Source organism: Oncorhynchus mykiss, chromosome 11 (assembly GCF_057628025.1).
Source record: "Oncorhynchus mykiss isolate SJ-2025 chromosome 11, ASM5762802v1, whole genome shotgun sequence".
NCBI lineage: Eukaryota > Metazoa > Chordata > Actinopteri > Salmoniformes > Salmonidae > Oncorhynchus > Oncorhynchus mykiss.
Genome location: NC_143032.1, coordinates 46520001 through 46535859, shown reverse-complemented (window position 1 = coordinate 46535859; position 15859 = coordinate 46520001). Strand labels below are relative to the sequence as shown.

The 15859-nt window shown below is 41.3% G+C and overlaps 1 protein-coding gene across 19 annotated transcripts in view; it reads left to right on the top strand.

Moving 5' to 3' along the window:
- Nucleotides 1-338: 338 nt before the first annotated feature.
- mef2cb (myocyte enhancer factor 2cb) overlaps nt 339-15859 on the top strand; it is a 94253-nt gene continuing 78732 nt past the window's right edge. For 5 of the 19 annotated variants that reach the window (XM_090190217.1, XM_090190214.1, XM_090190209.1 and 2 more), the window contains exon 1: nt 10553-11095. The gene's annotated coding sequence lies outside the window, so the exon portion shown is untranslated. Of the gene's footprint in view, nt 707-9696; nt 11096-15859 lie in introns of those variants that run through there. The other 14 variants (XM_090190215.1, XM_036935518.2, XM_090190213.1 and 11 more) reach the window with 7 other exon arrangements.

The window sequence follows — 15859 nt, the reverse complement described above, 5'->3', positions numbered from 1 at the left end:
GAAGCATGAAATAATATAGGAGTACCATTCAATATTGTTAGATTTTGAGATTGTCATATTTCGTCACTGGAAAATAACCACGTAAAAAGAAGTTCCTCTTCTGAACTCTACGTTTGTGATTATTTAGTTGATACTAAGGCTTATTTCATTTATTCAACTTTCTTCTAGCTGCTTTGGATGATTTTATCCGGTATTCATTTAACTATTTCCTGAATATTGTGGTTATTTAAAAAAATACAAGACTGTAATTTGTTTTATTTTTTTGTGCCCCTTATTGGACGGCAATATTATTTGGGGGGCAATAATCTAGTGAATATATGCCACCGCTGACAAAGGTCTGGGTGTCACTGATCCCTCAGAGGACTAAATATACTCAGGAGTGACTGAGGCAGGTGGACCGGCTGGAGGGGAGAGGGGGACATGGGGTGGGGGTGGGTGGTTGGCCAGAACAACTCCTGAGTTCAGTGTGGAAAGAGATCGGAGGCTAAACACAACCCAAAACTGGGGTTTCTGTTCAAAGCCAGCTGGTCTGGCTTTTATACATGCAGGACATTTTTCGTTTTGTTTTTCAGTTAACTTTTTACTCTTCTTTCACTTTTATCTCTAACATGTATCTCTTTTTTTCCCACTTGTGACTGTTTGATTGAGCTGGCCTTCAATTGGTTCTGTAGGGTGATACTTCCTGGAGAAGCAAAGAACGGCACGGGTGAGTTTACAGAGCACAATCCCACCTTCCCCTTTTCCTCTCCATGGTGTACTGTGACTTTCTGCATGTGGAAAAATCAGGTTCTGGCAGTGGTGCTCTTTTTGCCATAGAGTGGATGATGGCATGTTCCAAGCCAACGGCAATAAATCTGTCAAACAACTAACTCTCTTGTAATATAGTATTCGCCTATTGTTAGTAAATTCTTCATTTGGACTTTATTGAAAAGTGAAACAATAATTTTGTTGTGTTATCGAACCCATATGGACGGACAAGGGCAGATAATTGACGCTAGGTTGTTTTACCTTAGGTACTTACACTTAGTGCGTGACAGAGAACCAAGTGGATGGAAAATCTTAAGGGTTGAGCTATGCTGAAGCTGGAGATCTGGCAGTCACTAACAGCTGTTGCCAATCACTTCTGTGCGAGTGAATGGCCAATCGAGGCTCCTGTAGCTACATATGTCTACCTTTTTACTTCTCTAAGGCATGACGAAAGGTTTGACTATCTAAAGAAGAACTTAATAATAACAATACTGCATTGTGTATTCAGTCAGTTTGGGTTATTGATCTTCCTAAGGTTAATTGCTAATAACACCTCATTGCGCAATCTGAAATCCTCTGTGAGTGAAAAGCGCCTGGCTTCAACATGCTGTTTTCCTTACAAATGGCTTACACCTGCAAGGTAGCTACCTAAATGGCTGCTGCAGACATCAATATCAATTTTTGTCACACAGATTAACACTAAGTAAGATATTACACGCTGAGCTGTGAAACAAAGAGGAAATGTGTCATATTCCACCAACTGAAGGGAGTTGATATTGAACCAACTGCCTCTATGAAGGCAGGGGTAGACAAATGTACTCAATAGCAGGCAAACGTCCTAAAACAACCAGGAAGAATTCCATATCCAAACAAAAGTTTAGTTAGATTTTTATGGATGCTGAATGGCTTTGTTAAACTTTTTCTTCAGACATTTGATTTAAGGAAGTCATTTTTGTATTGCCGATTGGGCATGTGGGAATGTTCTGGGAGCCTAATTTAGCAACCAGATTAAAGTTGATGGCCCATCAACAGGCAATTCAGTAGCAGTAATATCTATTATAACAATTTAATAATATCCATAATAACAATAATAATAACAGAGTTACTGCAAATGAACAAATGTACATTTGTATAATGGTATACATTGTACCATTCTTATTTCTCCCACCAAGATTATTGGGTTAATATAGAGTATTAACCTAGAGTCGCTGTCCATGCCCCCTCGGAAATCGTATTAGCATAATATAAAAATCCCCACAAAAATCGGTCAGTTTTAAGCTAGACATATCTGTTTTCAATCAATCAACTGTTTTAGGACATCGCATTTCCGCATCGGCAGTGAAAGGTGACAGAGATGGAGCGGTGTTTGTCAGACCACAAAACTGCCTGTTGGGTCAGAAAGGTTTGGCCTACAAAGAAAGATGAGACTCTCATGAACACTATGTGGTGAACACTATGTGGTGATCCCCTCAAAAACGTCTTGGGACTCTTCTGAAGTTGGTACAGATGATTTTCCATATATTGTTTTGATACTTCAAGGGATCTTAAAATTCTAAATCAAATAGAAAAATGATCATCGGTATGACCTTCTTAAAACAATTTCATATAGCTTAGTAGTAGGTTCAGGCATACATTGTGAGGCACAACCTTTTTTTTTACCTCTTAACATTAACCCTGAAAAGAGGAGACATCTCTTCAAACCAGTTTACAAAGATCTCTCTTCACTTACACACTTTTTGCCACCAAATTCCACCGCTTTGATCGGAAGCGGAGTTGAGAAAACCCTCTCTGCAGGGTGGCGAGCTCTCTTACGCAGGCATCTCTCTCCCTTTGAACCTCCAACCACCACCCCCATCCTGTCGCTTCGCTACCACTCTGTACCATTTCCTGTGTCACTTTCCTGTACCTACCCATCCTCTTGGAAGCTTCTCACAGTCTTGATCCACTCCAAATTGACCTTCTATCCGTAATGACAAATTACACTTATTGTGGGGTCAGTAGTACACCTGACAATCACAGCATAAAAGATAACCATGTGTTTAGGTCTTTGTTTGTATCTAAACTTGGCTACCTGAATTACAGAGATTAGACTTGAGCACATTGTCCTGGTCATTTTATAAGTCTGGTGCAATCGATATGCTTGTTTGGATTTACATTAAGCCTTACGTAGAAAGAAGATTGCGGAGAAAGCAGGATCTATAGGCGTCCATAGCTACTGTTGTGTTTTAATTGCTCTTGTTATATGGCTTGGCAGTAGTTGTCATGGTTATGCTGGATATTGCTGATCCAGACGCCATGATCTTTGGATACACAAGCCATGTTATCGTAGAAAGTGCAATTCATATTCAAAATAAATGATCACTTAACCAAGACGTATTATACACATGGAAGCAGTTTCATCGCAAAGGCAGAGAAAGGACAAGTATCTTTGTTCCACTGTAATTGCTTGCAGTAACGGGCCTAGTATTTTTATTTTTTCCCCTTTCTCTTCTACTCGCTTTATTATTTCATTTCAAATTTCCACGTCCCAGCGGCAGTCAGGCCTCGTTTATGAAAAATACCTTTCCAGTCTAAGTCTACCCCCCTGAGCAGTGTCGGTGCCGTTTGTACAGTACGCCGCTCAGTTTCTCTGCCGCCCCTACAGAGTGCCAGTGCACGCACTGGGGCTGCCTAAATCTACAAAACATTAATGGTGCTCGCACTACGCGAGGCAGCAAGCCTTTTGATCTGCAGCTAATCTCAGTGGCTTGCCTCCTGTCTGATGGCGTCTGAATAAGAATAAGTGTGACGCTGGAGGCACGGAGAGATTAGACGCCGCCTCACGTCTGCCACACTGTGTCTCCCTTTGCCGGGGGTCGCGGGGCCTACTGGATCATGTTAGGGCTGCGTTTCACATTAAAGCACAACGACTTCCATTTGCTTTGCTTCACAGCTAGATGTTATCAGAGTCAGTTGCTGTATGTGGGAGACACATGCTGCATAGTTCTGCCGAGTGATGTTAAGTAGTCAGGAGAATGGGTGGAGGTCACCGCTGCTGTAGGTAGTTGTGCTGTGTAGTGGTTGTCATGGGAATCATCAGTTCTATTCTCCCGTCCCCAGACCTCATGCCCTCATTTTAGGCCCCAGCCTTACTGATGCACAAACAGCTGTACCACTTTAACCTGGTGGTTTACAAGCCATGCAGGTGTCTGAAAGGCCCAAAGCCTTGCGTATGGACTGACCCTAGATCAGGTCTGGGCACAGTATTGAGAGGTCCTGGGGCCCAGGCTGAACAAGACCTAGGTGGAAGGACATCCTTGTCACGCAAGTGGCCTGGACTCTCAGATCTCATTTGAATAATTTATGATTGGATTTCTTTCCCCCTGTAGCGCGCCACAGGGCCTATCCCCACTCACACACATACTGCACTGTACACCCTCTAACCTATCAACCAATTCTGTTACACCACTCTTCTTCTGCCCATTATACCAGCTCTTATGGTGCTAAAGCAAGGTGTGCACTTGTGTTATGTAAGTGTATACATGTACTGTACAGAAGTGTGTGTACGTGTGTGTGTGCAGCATGCCTAATTGCATGTATACTTCAGGGGCAAATATATCATTTTATAATATAAATGAATTCAGCAGCTGGTGAAGAGCATTCAGACTGTGTAAACGTCTTGTATATGCTGTATAATAACAGCTCAAAACTACAAATGATGATCATGTCAGATTCTTAAATATGATTTACCTTACGGCAGTAGGATTTATGTTAACAACGACCGATACTCTACCTTGATCAGTTTAAATATTCACATTATGACCATGACTGCTGAAATGTCAAATCACGTGTGTGATCTTTCCAATGCCACAGGGTAACACACAACATCTGTCAGGTACAGCCTCTGCTCAGCCTCAGGAAACACCGGTTGGCACCCCTCCACTGGAGAAAGAAAATGTTACGTTGGCATCCCCACTACACAGGCTCTGTTATAGAGGGGCTGACACAATAAAATAACTCTGCCTGTTTCTGAGCAGTCAGGAGCGAATTACTTTCCAGCCGTTCAAAAGGAGGAAAAATCATTAGCGAGGGAGAAGCCATTCTTTTTTCTCTCCCATGAAGTCATCTGGAGACAAAGGGAACTTTGAGTGAAAGACTGACGAGCAGAGCGAAACCACAGCCATCCTGCGTTCTCTGAAGAGAAGAAACGAGGGAGTTTAGGAAGCGGAGACGACTGTCCCTGTCAGCGTTTGCGATTTTAGCAGCTTGAGGGGCTACAGCAAATGGAAGTTTATGTGAATATTAAAACTCTTCATGTATTGATTAAATATTCAGCACTGTTAATGAGACTGTGGGATGCTATCTACAAAGGAATGGCAATTCTTAATATTTTACGACCCATTGAAACAAAGATGTAGCAATGACATGTGTACCTTCCATTAACAAGAAAACTGTGTGGGATACTATCATTTGCAGTTTCTTGTTAGATAGTTGAACAATGAGTCGTCATAAGTTTCACTGGCCAATGCCACGCATAGCTCATTTGCTAAGCCAATTGAATCAGCTTTGACAAGGGTCTATGGCTCCCCTATAGACAGCACCTATAACTGCATAACAACTCAACATGCCGTGCATTGGTCTCCACACGGAGGACATAACAATACTTTGAGCTTTCAACATCAAACCCTGGGAAAGCCATGTGATTATAGTATCATTATTTGAATAATGAATGAGTTTATCTATATAATGACCAGCCAAGTCTTGTATGTTTAGTCGTGAACCGTTTGGCAGAGCAGGGTAGGTGGTGGTTAGCTCAAGGTGAAGACCCAACACGTCCCCAATGGTGGCCTCACCCTTCAGTACCAATAGCAGTAGTTCAGCCAGCGAACACAGTCACACGACCGTGGGCCTTTTCCTGTGGGGTAACAGAAGTGTCAGGCAGAATAAAGGGAGAGCTTGTCCTGCTGCTTGTGCCTCATCCATAATGTATCAGAGGTGTAGTGTTCGGACGCTGTTTGAACAAGACAACATGCAAGCTACCAAAAGCATCTCTCACGTGGCAAAGCTCTGTGACGACTTCACCACTACTTCACCAGTTGTCAAGCAAAAGTTGTGGAAAAACCTTCAACGTGCAGTTACGATAGTCCGTCGACGATATCAAATTAATTCGACATCTAATAAGCTTTTAGCATCGAGAAGTACAATTGTGAACACGCTACCACTGTATGTGCATTGCGTCGTGGTATTGTAGCTTTCGGCCTACAAAAAAATGTAGTTATACATGCCTCACCCAGAAAATCGCCTCTAGCTAAATGAAAGCTCTTTAGGACTTTATGGGGGAAATAATATAAAGTACTGCCACAATGAATAGTGAAAAGACTGGATCTCTGCATTGTATGGAGGAATATTTTACAGTGCTCTTGATCCACTGCTAGTGGGGGGAATAGTGAGGGGGTCGGGCAATTAAAAGAAAGATAGTAATGCTAGTTTGGGGGTTTTACAGTACAGTATAATCCCCATGTGTCTCCTGCTAACGTCACTGTCACGCTCTGACGTTTATTTCCTTTGTTTTTTATTTATTTAGTATGGTCAGGGCGTGAGTTGGGGTGGGCAGTCTATGTTTGTTTTTCTATGATTTGGGGATTTGTATGTTTCGGCCTAGTATGGTTCTCAATCAGAGGCAGGTGTCATTAGTTGTCTCTGATTGAGAATCATACTTAGGTAGCCTGGGTTGCACTGTTTGTTTGTGGGTGATTGTCTATGTTGATTGCTTGTGTCAGCAAAGTTCTCATTAGCTTCACGGTCGTTATTTTGTTTATTGTTTTTGTATAGTGTGTTTCAGTGTTCAGTGTTTTCTTTATTAAAATTCATGATGAACACATACCACGCCACATTTTGGTCCTCCGATCCTTCTCGCCTCCCGAGCCGCCCCTCTGTCCCGAGCCGCCCCTGTCCGTGACAGTTACACTGCTTTTATGGGTGAATTCAGTGGCTCAGGCCAGAGAGGGTGACTGGAAAACCACTAGGTCGTACTGAACCATTAGTATCACTGAATCATTGGTAGTTCTGAACCATTAGTAGTACTGAACCATTTCTCACTTCCTGTAGAGAGGGGAAAAACCCAAAACAAAACATATTTAGATATCTTTCTGATACTTGACTTTTCTGACTTTTCAATTCCTACAGTGTATACAGTGTATACAGCTACACAACCTTTTCATAATTCACCACATGCAAATGCACTTCGTTGCACGATGTTCTCACCCTTGAAATGTGGGAAACTATTGTGTCATTGTGTACAGAAGTATATATTAAACACAATTGTCTTGCATAAGGGCATATGGCTTCTGTTAATTAAAAAGTGGCTTTCTTGCCGTTGCTTTTCTAATTATACTGTACAGTGGTATCATTCTACAACTGTAATTACTAATGATATTGCCTTCAGAGTTTCATTATGGGCTTTATTAATAAGGCAGACAAAATTATATGTAATGTAATGCTTTGGATCACTTACACAAATACTGCAGAAGAGGGGAAGAGAAAGATCCCACAGTGTATATCTTTGTCTCTGAAAATTCTCCTGTGCACTGTGCAGTGAATATTGTATTGGTATATCTTCCATGAGATCAACAGCCAGTACATATGGTGGACTGATCTAGAGATCTCTGGCACTTCCGCTACTGTTTAAGCACAGTAGTAGATTGTAGTGTGATTGTAGTGTGGTACGCAGAGACACGCGCACACATGCACGCACGCACACACACACACACAGGCATTAGCACTCGCACACACACACACACAATCTATAGACCTATGGATCCTGTGTGAAGTTAGCCTGTAGGTCACTACAATGCATTTGGCCTCATCATGTAAAATCAAGCCAATGTCAAAATAACACCTGTCTCTCTCCAACTCATTACGGAATAGGAGACAGAGAGAGACTGTTACACACCAACAATTGGAAGCCTCTTCAAATATGTCACTGCAGCGCTAAGCTGATTCTCCGGGGTGGGACTGGGTGCTTGACAACCTTATCAACTGTGACAGGCAGATTGTGTTTTCACATGAGCATGATCGACAACAGATTACACCTGGCCTGGGCTGTTCCTGTTTACCCAGGAAATGTATTGGTGTTTACAGTGCTCTTATGAAAGGCAGACCGGCTCCCTTTTTTTTCTACCCATTACAAAAACACACACACATCAGGCAGCCTATTATGTGTCACATGCTATAAAGTCACTGCCAGAGAATTCTTTAAAGACTATCTGAGTAAGATCAATATCCGTAACCGCACTTGTGTGTTTGACTCACAACCAGTCATCGTTTTCCTCATCTCCTCCATGCACAATTCATGCCAAACCTCATGAAATTGCATTCGACCAAAAGCCTACCGTGTGTATATACAGAGTGACATATTTCAAATTGCATAATCATTCTGGCAAACAGTACATTATATGCATGTGACTGTCAATTCCCTTAAAGTGCTAAACATGTACAGGTTGGGAATTTCTCATAATGGGGGGGGGGGGGGGACAGTGGGATCCAGGGTGGGCTAAATGTTGTTTTATGGGAAATATAGGTCTATATGCTGTTGTACACAAAATAGTAAACTAGCCAAATCTTCTATGTCGGGCCATGTTAAATGCAAAGGTATGTTGTATATTATGCTCCGTGACCCTGCTTCAATTAGATGACGTGACGCATTACTAAGGGATTTAGATTTACTTAAATATGGTTAGTTGATTAACGGACAACATTCAACATTATATATTGTGGCAAGATAAAAGAGGGTGTAGGGGTTGCTATCAGCGGGCCATAATGATATGTCAGGCTAGTTTAGGAAACTAGCAAGTCAATCTATTTACAAGGCAGGACAAAGACTATGAGGAGAGTGGGAGACGAGAAGATGTAACAATGTCCTGGAATGGCTGTTCACATGAAAGGAGAGTGGCACAACAATGTCTTCAGATTTGTAACATTTTGTCAGCAACCGTATACCCACAAGACAAAACAGACTCAGTTAGATGTGCTGACCCGATCAGTCTCACGCCTCTCTGCAATACGATCAAGTGCTATAATAACTCAATCCCTATATAAAGTTATCCAATATAAATGATATGATAATGTTACATACACATAGTGTTTGCCCATGATGCAGAGCACGGGCTACTTTATTACTATTTTCATACTGTTCAGAGGCCATTGAGTTATACATTGTGCAGCCATAGTGGCATCTAATTTGCAACTCCTTCGAGTAAGTTCAGTCATTTGTGTGCGTTGACTGAGCAAGTCTCTTTACCGTAGACTCCTCCCTCTAGATCCTCGCCACTTCAGGTCAACTTTCCCAATAGTTGTATACTTTCAATATAGCCATTGCATCTCACACACACTATTCTACGAGTGACTGGTTTACCCAGCATTCTCCCAGTCTGATTACCATCCTCTGATCTCTCCAAGTGCCAACCATTTGAAGACGACCTCAAACACTGATGAATTCGGATGAATCACTGACAGACTACAAACAACACACACACCACAAAGGGCATGGAGTTTGACGACTGAAAACGAAGGAATAGTGAATGTGGTGGGTACAGTCTGTCAATCCATAGCAACCCCCAACAAACGACACAATAAAAATACACAGCACCACCCTGTGAGCAAGGCTCCACAAATGATCATCATAACACTCAGATTCAACTATCCTATACAAAGTGATACGATATGTTAGAGTTACTATGTGACCTGTGTGTGTGTGTGTGTGTGTGGGGGGGGGGGGGGTTACACTGTTTCAGCATGCTGAGCTTCACGGCCTGCCATTGATAACTGTCATGTTTTGTGATGGGCCTACTATGTCTAACACATTCTAGCCTATCAATTATTCTGGGGTTTAGTCAGAGGAAATGCGATTGAAGATGAAAGGGTCACGTGATGTGAAGGTGGTATCCCGAGTTATCGGACACCACAGGCTTCAGTTGCAGGCAGTAATGTCCGCCCGTCAAGCAGATTAGCAAGCGTGATTTATTTACGTCTGATTTCATGTTTCCCCTTTTTCTCTGTCTTGCCTTGTATTGTACTGAGGTGAAAGGCCTGTACAGGGGTTAAAATAATGCTAAGCGAGTCTATGGCCAGGAATACTTTTGACACAAAGGGGAAATTAAGATTTATTTTTCCAACTACTATTCAAGAAACTTGAGGTTGAGATGCATATAATTTGAATATAATAGAGTCCTGGTATTACCAGGCCTATCTGGGATCATCTCACAAATAGGTTTGGCTCCTCTGTCTTATCTGAAGAGGCATGCTTGCTGTTTTTATTGTTATCTTCACACTAATAGAGTGGATGTTTTCAAATCTTTTGGTTGGGGGATAACACTTGCTAATTTCCTCATGCTTACTGTCTGTGTCAGGCCTTATCTTGTGAGATAACTGGGGACTGGAGAATGATTGGCAGATGCAGGACAGCTCTTGTAGATCCGGAACATTGCATTTTCTCACAGAAACATCTACTTGTGCAAAGATCTTGAATGTTTTTAGAAAATATCCTTTGACAAATTGAAACAATACATTATTATTATTACCATTATTATAAGTAGTAGTAGTAGTAGTAGTATTGTGGTTGTTTCATCTAGGCCTATAGGCTATGCTGCATCCGATAAATAAATAAAAAACAGATTAAAGTCAACTATATTTAGCGCTTAATTAATGTCAGTGCGTAAAGTTAATATAATATATTACAAGGACAACAACAACAGTTTGGTAACTTTAATTTGATGTAGTTGAAAACGCACCCTCCACAGTTATTTAGATCGCATAATCATACACTGACAGTCCTTTCACGGTGCTTAATTGTCTGTCCTCTTGATCGGGTTTGAGATAGTAATGCATTATTGCTATGCCTCTTTCATTAAAGTAGTTGGGAAGTGTGAGCCCGCCCCCTTTCAGGAGTAAAACCGATTATTTCTCCTCGCGCTAAGAGAGGGTGAGTGAGAGACTCGACCGGGATTGTGGGAGCGATCAGAAACAGCCCTCACAACATCATCAGCTACAGACGTCCACGGCTTTAACCGTCCCATTCCTTTCGCCGACACATCACTGGAGACCAAGCAACCATCCTCACTGTCCTCAAACACACTTTCAGACGAGAGACCGACTTGTTTTTTGTTGTTGTCATTTTAGACACACATAGGCGACTTTTCGGCACGGTTCTTTTTCATGTTGCGTTCCTGCCCGTGCTGGATTTAAGTGCGTCTTTGCGAAGTCCATCCCTGGCACGCAACGGCTTCCTCTACGCTGTCATTCGGCCGGACGACACAGCCGGAGACTGCCTGTGGTATCTCACACTTACCGGACAGATTTCATGCATAATAAAGTGAGTAGCGTGCTCCTACATCTATAATTATTTTTGTCACATCCAGAGGACACGTTGTATCTCGAGCAGCGAGGTCTCTTTATTTATAATTAATTGTATGTGTCCGTTTGACATGACCGGTATACTTGAGTGCGATTTTGAAGCGCGTTGCCTCCCAACAAACTATACAACGTAACCATGACCATTGTATCTCCAGACCTATAGGCTAAACGCAGCAAAGTAGCGTTTTGCGGAGTCTATTTACGAGAGTCACGGTTTGTCTTGTGGTATTGTTAATGTGTGCTTTGACCTTGAAGTGTTTATTTCCCACAATATCGCAACGCCGTATCAACAGGCGCACAATGGGCTACTAGGGCGACTCATATTCTCGGTATATGACTTGTATTATGTAGTATTTAAAAATGATTACTCTGAAATATTCGTATAGGCCTATTCGTTTCAATATATGTACCGGTAGTCGCGTGTGAATCTACTGAAGCCTATGCATTTATAACGGGTCACAACCCAGAATAACATTCACAATTTCTGCGGGTCCCACAAATTAGGAAAGTATGGACTGTTAATAATTAAATAATTGTAGGCTTATATGAGCGGCTCATTTTCTAGGTTGAATTCAACTTGTCAAAAGTTAGGCTCGTATTAGATAAACACATTTTACAATTCGACAAAGTTTTCCAAAGAATTCTGAATGAATCCAACTCAACATCACATGTTTTTCTGGTATATTATCAAGATGAGGGTTAGTTATTATACCTTACTGTTTTAAACAGTGTACAATAAGTCACATTCACACCCGTGAACTTACATTACTGCCAGGCCAAATGGTTCAGCTTCCCTACTGTATTTATAGTACAATGTCCATGTGGAATTATACTCAGTCTCTGGAAATTAATTATTGGTGCAAAGTAAGGCACTCAAGCAATGTAGCTAAATTGTGGAGGAAAGATAGCTTGGTGATGACTATTCTGACAAACTGAAGCTTTTTTCTTGGGGATTAAGGAAGATCTAGTAGGTGGCCGTTTCTACCCATCAGAAAGATAAGGACTTATTCAGCTATGTGTATAGTGTAGATGGGGCTTGTAAATCAGGGCTCTATATTAATTGAAGAAATATATTTAAAATATATATTATACATAACATATCGATATTGATAGCTTTTGGTACAGTAGACAATGTTCTGTTAACTTTTTTTTCTGACCGTTTTCTTGAAATGTGTGTCTCTTTTACCAGGCTAATTTGAGTTTGTCATAAAGGGTGGGACAGGGAACACTACCTCAAATAACCTGTGGCAATTGCCATTGCTTTTAAGAAATGTCAAATACAGTTGCATTCATATTTTGGCATAGAACCCCTTATCGATATTTGCACATAAGAGTAAGGCTTGTTTCACATATTAGATTGTGGCTCTGTACTTTTCATTTCTGTTACCATAGGGAAACAGTGGGTAGAGGCTATAGCTAAGAGTGAGTGTGTCAAATGCAGATCGTATGCACACTATAATTGTATTCACTCGTATATATAAGATGAATATAATACAACTTTTTATACGCTACCTGTAAATTAGTGTCATCATTCGAGATGCAAATGAACTATTTACTCAATGTCATGATTTCTGCAAATGATTCAACTTTATTTAACTACCTTTTTTTTGCGAAAAGTAATTGAGTAAAGGCCGTGATTGTGAAGACATCCTGGAAAAGTACAGCCACATCCAGGGGCATTTGGTGTTGCGACCATCTCTGGGTTGTTTTGTGACTACTGTAAATACAAGCACAGCTCAGTGCAAGGCTAATGTCTCTGATTTTATAAGTTCTATTAGCTTAGTAAGATTTCAGTAAAGTGTGATTTGTTTGCTTGATTTGAGGCGCCGTTGTATTTTTGGATTACTCAGTGTTCTTGACATTTCTGCTGTGAAATAACAGAGGTGAAATTGCCTTTGGCAAGGAGCAAAGGACGTACGCTCACGCCTATACTCTACTCTTTCCCACCCCCACCATCAATGAAGTTGTTCTGTGTGTCGCCCGCCTGTTGCTCTCTCGGGATTGAGCGTTAGGTTAATCTGCTCAGAGGGAAGGTGAGCGCTCGCATGTGGACACACGATTACACACAGAGGACTCTCTCAGCCAAGCTCTGTCATCTCAGAGACACACACATACTCTCCTTCTCTCTCTCTCTCTCCCTCTCTCTCGCTCCCTCTCTTTCTCACTCTTTCCCCGGCGCTGCTTTGTTTCTCTTACTCTTCTCAGATCTGTCCTTCCTAACAAATCATTGGGGATTTTGGCTGCCGATTCACAAAACCAACAGTGACAACACGCTCTTACCCGTCTCATAAAGAGGGATTAGGGGGTCACGTGTCACTCTGATTGGCCAGCGCATTGAGCCAATTGTCGGGGCACGTTGCCGTACACCAGAGCCTCATTAAAGCTTTATTCAAGTGAAGGGACACCTTTTGAGGCAGGATCAATGATTTTGCAATAATCCCAAAAAGTAGCTTCAGCCTCCTCTGAGTGGCCAGTGTAGTTAGAATTTTGCTTTGTAGTAGTCATTTATGAATAAAGAGAAGATTTACTGGTTGATATTCAACAGCATGACCTGAGAGAGTTCAGCTCTCTGTTGGCATTCAGTGAAATAAGGGAATCTGTCAAAGAGTGCTTGATTTAAGGCGTACACTAGCATGCTCCATAAACTCTAAAAAGGACTGCTAAATTTGTCCGCTTATGTTTTGAAGGGAATGGTCTCGACGTTGATACCTATGAGCATATGCTATATAAAGCATGGTTCAAAATAGGCTACCATCCTAACGAAAGGAAAAAGTAAATCCATGAAAAACATTTTTATAAATAGAAACATCACATGCGTTTACTTTTAAGCAAATAGTTTAATAGCCCGTATTGGTGTACTTTAAAGTTGTATTTCTTTGTGTTGCAATGGTTGCAAGTGTTTTGGGAAGGGGGTTTGCAGAGTTTGCTCAGTTAAACGCCAGTAAAACACTTTCATTTGCAGATTGCAGGTTTGCAAGATCTGGTGGTAGATACTGTAAGTACTCTTTAAACCCTTAGGCTTAAAGAAGTGAGTGATATGCGAAGCATTTATATTTCAGATGTGGAGGGCACATTAAAGTTTACATCATACTCTCACAAATGACTTGGTATTTTTGGTTGCTTTTTCCACTCTAAACGTAACGATCATACACCTAGGAACTCAATCGTACAGTACACAGGACTCGCCGGGTACCTCGCCGGGTTTCAGTATGAGCCCGTGTTTATTTTACAGCAGGTGTTCCCTCTATAGCTAGGTATGGAAGGAATAGTGTTCTCTTTTCCCTTTTTGCACCATTTTTATAGCTCATGAAAAGTATCCGAGCCAACCTCAGCATCTGTTTATTTAGTAATTTAGTGCAGATCTCACTTTTATTTTCCTAACTGCTGTATATGTTAGACATATCTTCCCTGGTGTTTGTGTTTTTTTTGCAAGCATTGTCTCAGTATCTTTATTAAGATGCAATTACTAATACAGTTAAGAAATAAGCACAAGAAAATAATGTAGTCGTTGAATGGTTTATGATGTATTTGAATGCAGATATGAGTGTGTCCTGGTTCACATAACGATGCAGTCTTCTGTCTCTATCTAGTAATTAGCCATGACGTTCAGCAACTTTTCCTCAGCACTGTAAGTGGAAGAGGGTGTGTGGGGTTTGTTCACTAGGGTGTTAAAGATCACAGAGGAATAGCTCATGCTTTGATGTTTAATTGTATTGTAAAACACATTTTAGAATATTTCAGCATAAAGTAGAATTCTAGCTGTGCTGTGCTGTGCTTTGTGTTTGGTGTTCCTTTTGTGTTGTTCCTTTTGTGTGTGTGTGTGTGTGTGTGTGTGTGTGTGTGTGTGTGTGTGTGTGTTTGTTTGTTTGTCTAAGTTTTCTTGTGTCTGTTGGTACGCATTTAAATAAAAATTTATGTATTTCGGTTTTCTTTCATTCTCACATGGAGGAATTGATGTCTGGAAAGATGGAATGGTATAGAAGAAAGTGTCGTTGTGAGGGCTGGAAAGATAAACTGAGGAAAAACAAACAGTTGTGAAGAGAAAGTAAGGAGACAGAATTTAAATACTTAAGAGATTGTCACGATTGAAGAGCGTGTAGGAGAGAGGGAAAGAATAAGTGTTTCTGTCTGTTGGGCAGAAATACTGTATGTCAGTAGATTCATCTCATAACGTGTGAGAGAGAAGTTGTGTTGGGATCCAAACGGTCAACTAGACTAGATTAACAGGACTTCCGGCCTGCTTCTTCCTGTTTCCTGTTTCCTGTCAGGCCTGGTCATCATGGCAGCTGCTCGCTGGGTGGTCTGGGCAGGACAGGACCAGGATGGACAGACCTTAGCACTACTGACCACGTACACTAATCATGTCACCAGCTCTAGCTTTTAACTGCATACAGGCCAGGCTAAGATACACCTTAAACACCCACATATGGAGCTCACCATATAGACCTCTACCCTTGAATATTTGGATTGAGAGAGGAGTACAGTAGACAACAGAGAAAGGAGGGTTGGATGTGATAAGAGGGAGAGAAACATTTAGAGAAGGATCGGGAATTTATTTAAACAGTACGCGATGCATCAAGTAAGTTTGACAATTATATTATGAGCCTGGGTGGTATTCGTGTAGAGTAGATATGAATGGCTTTTACTGTATTCATGTATGTAAGGGTTGTCAGTAAAATGTAGTCTTCAGCAATTAGAAAAGCCAGACATAAGCCATTAAAGA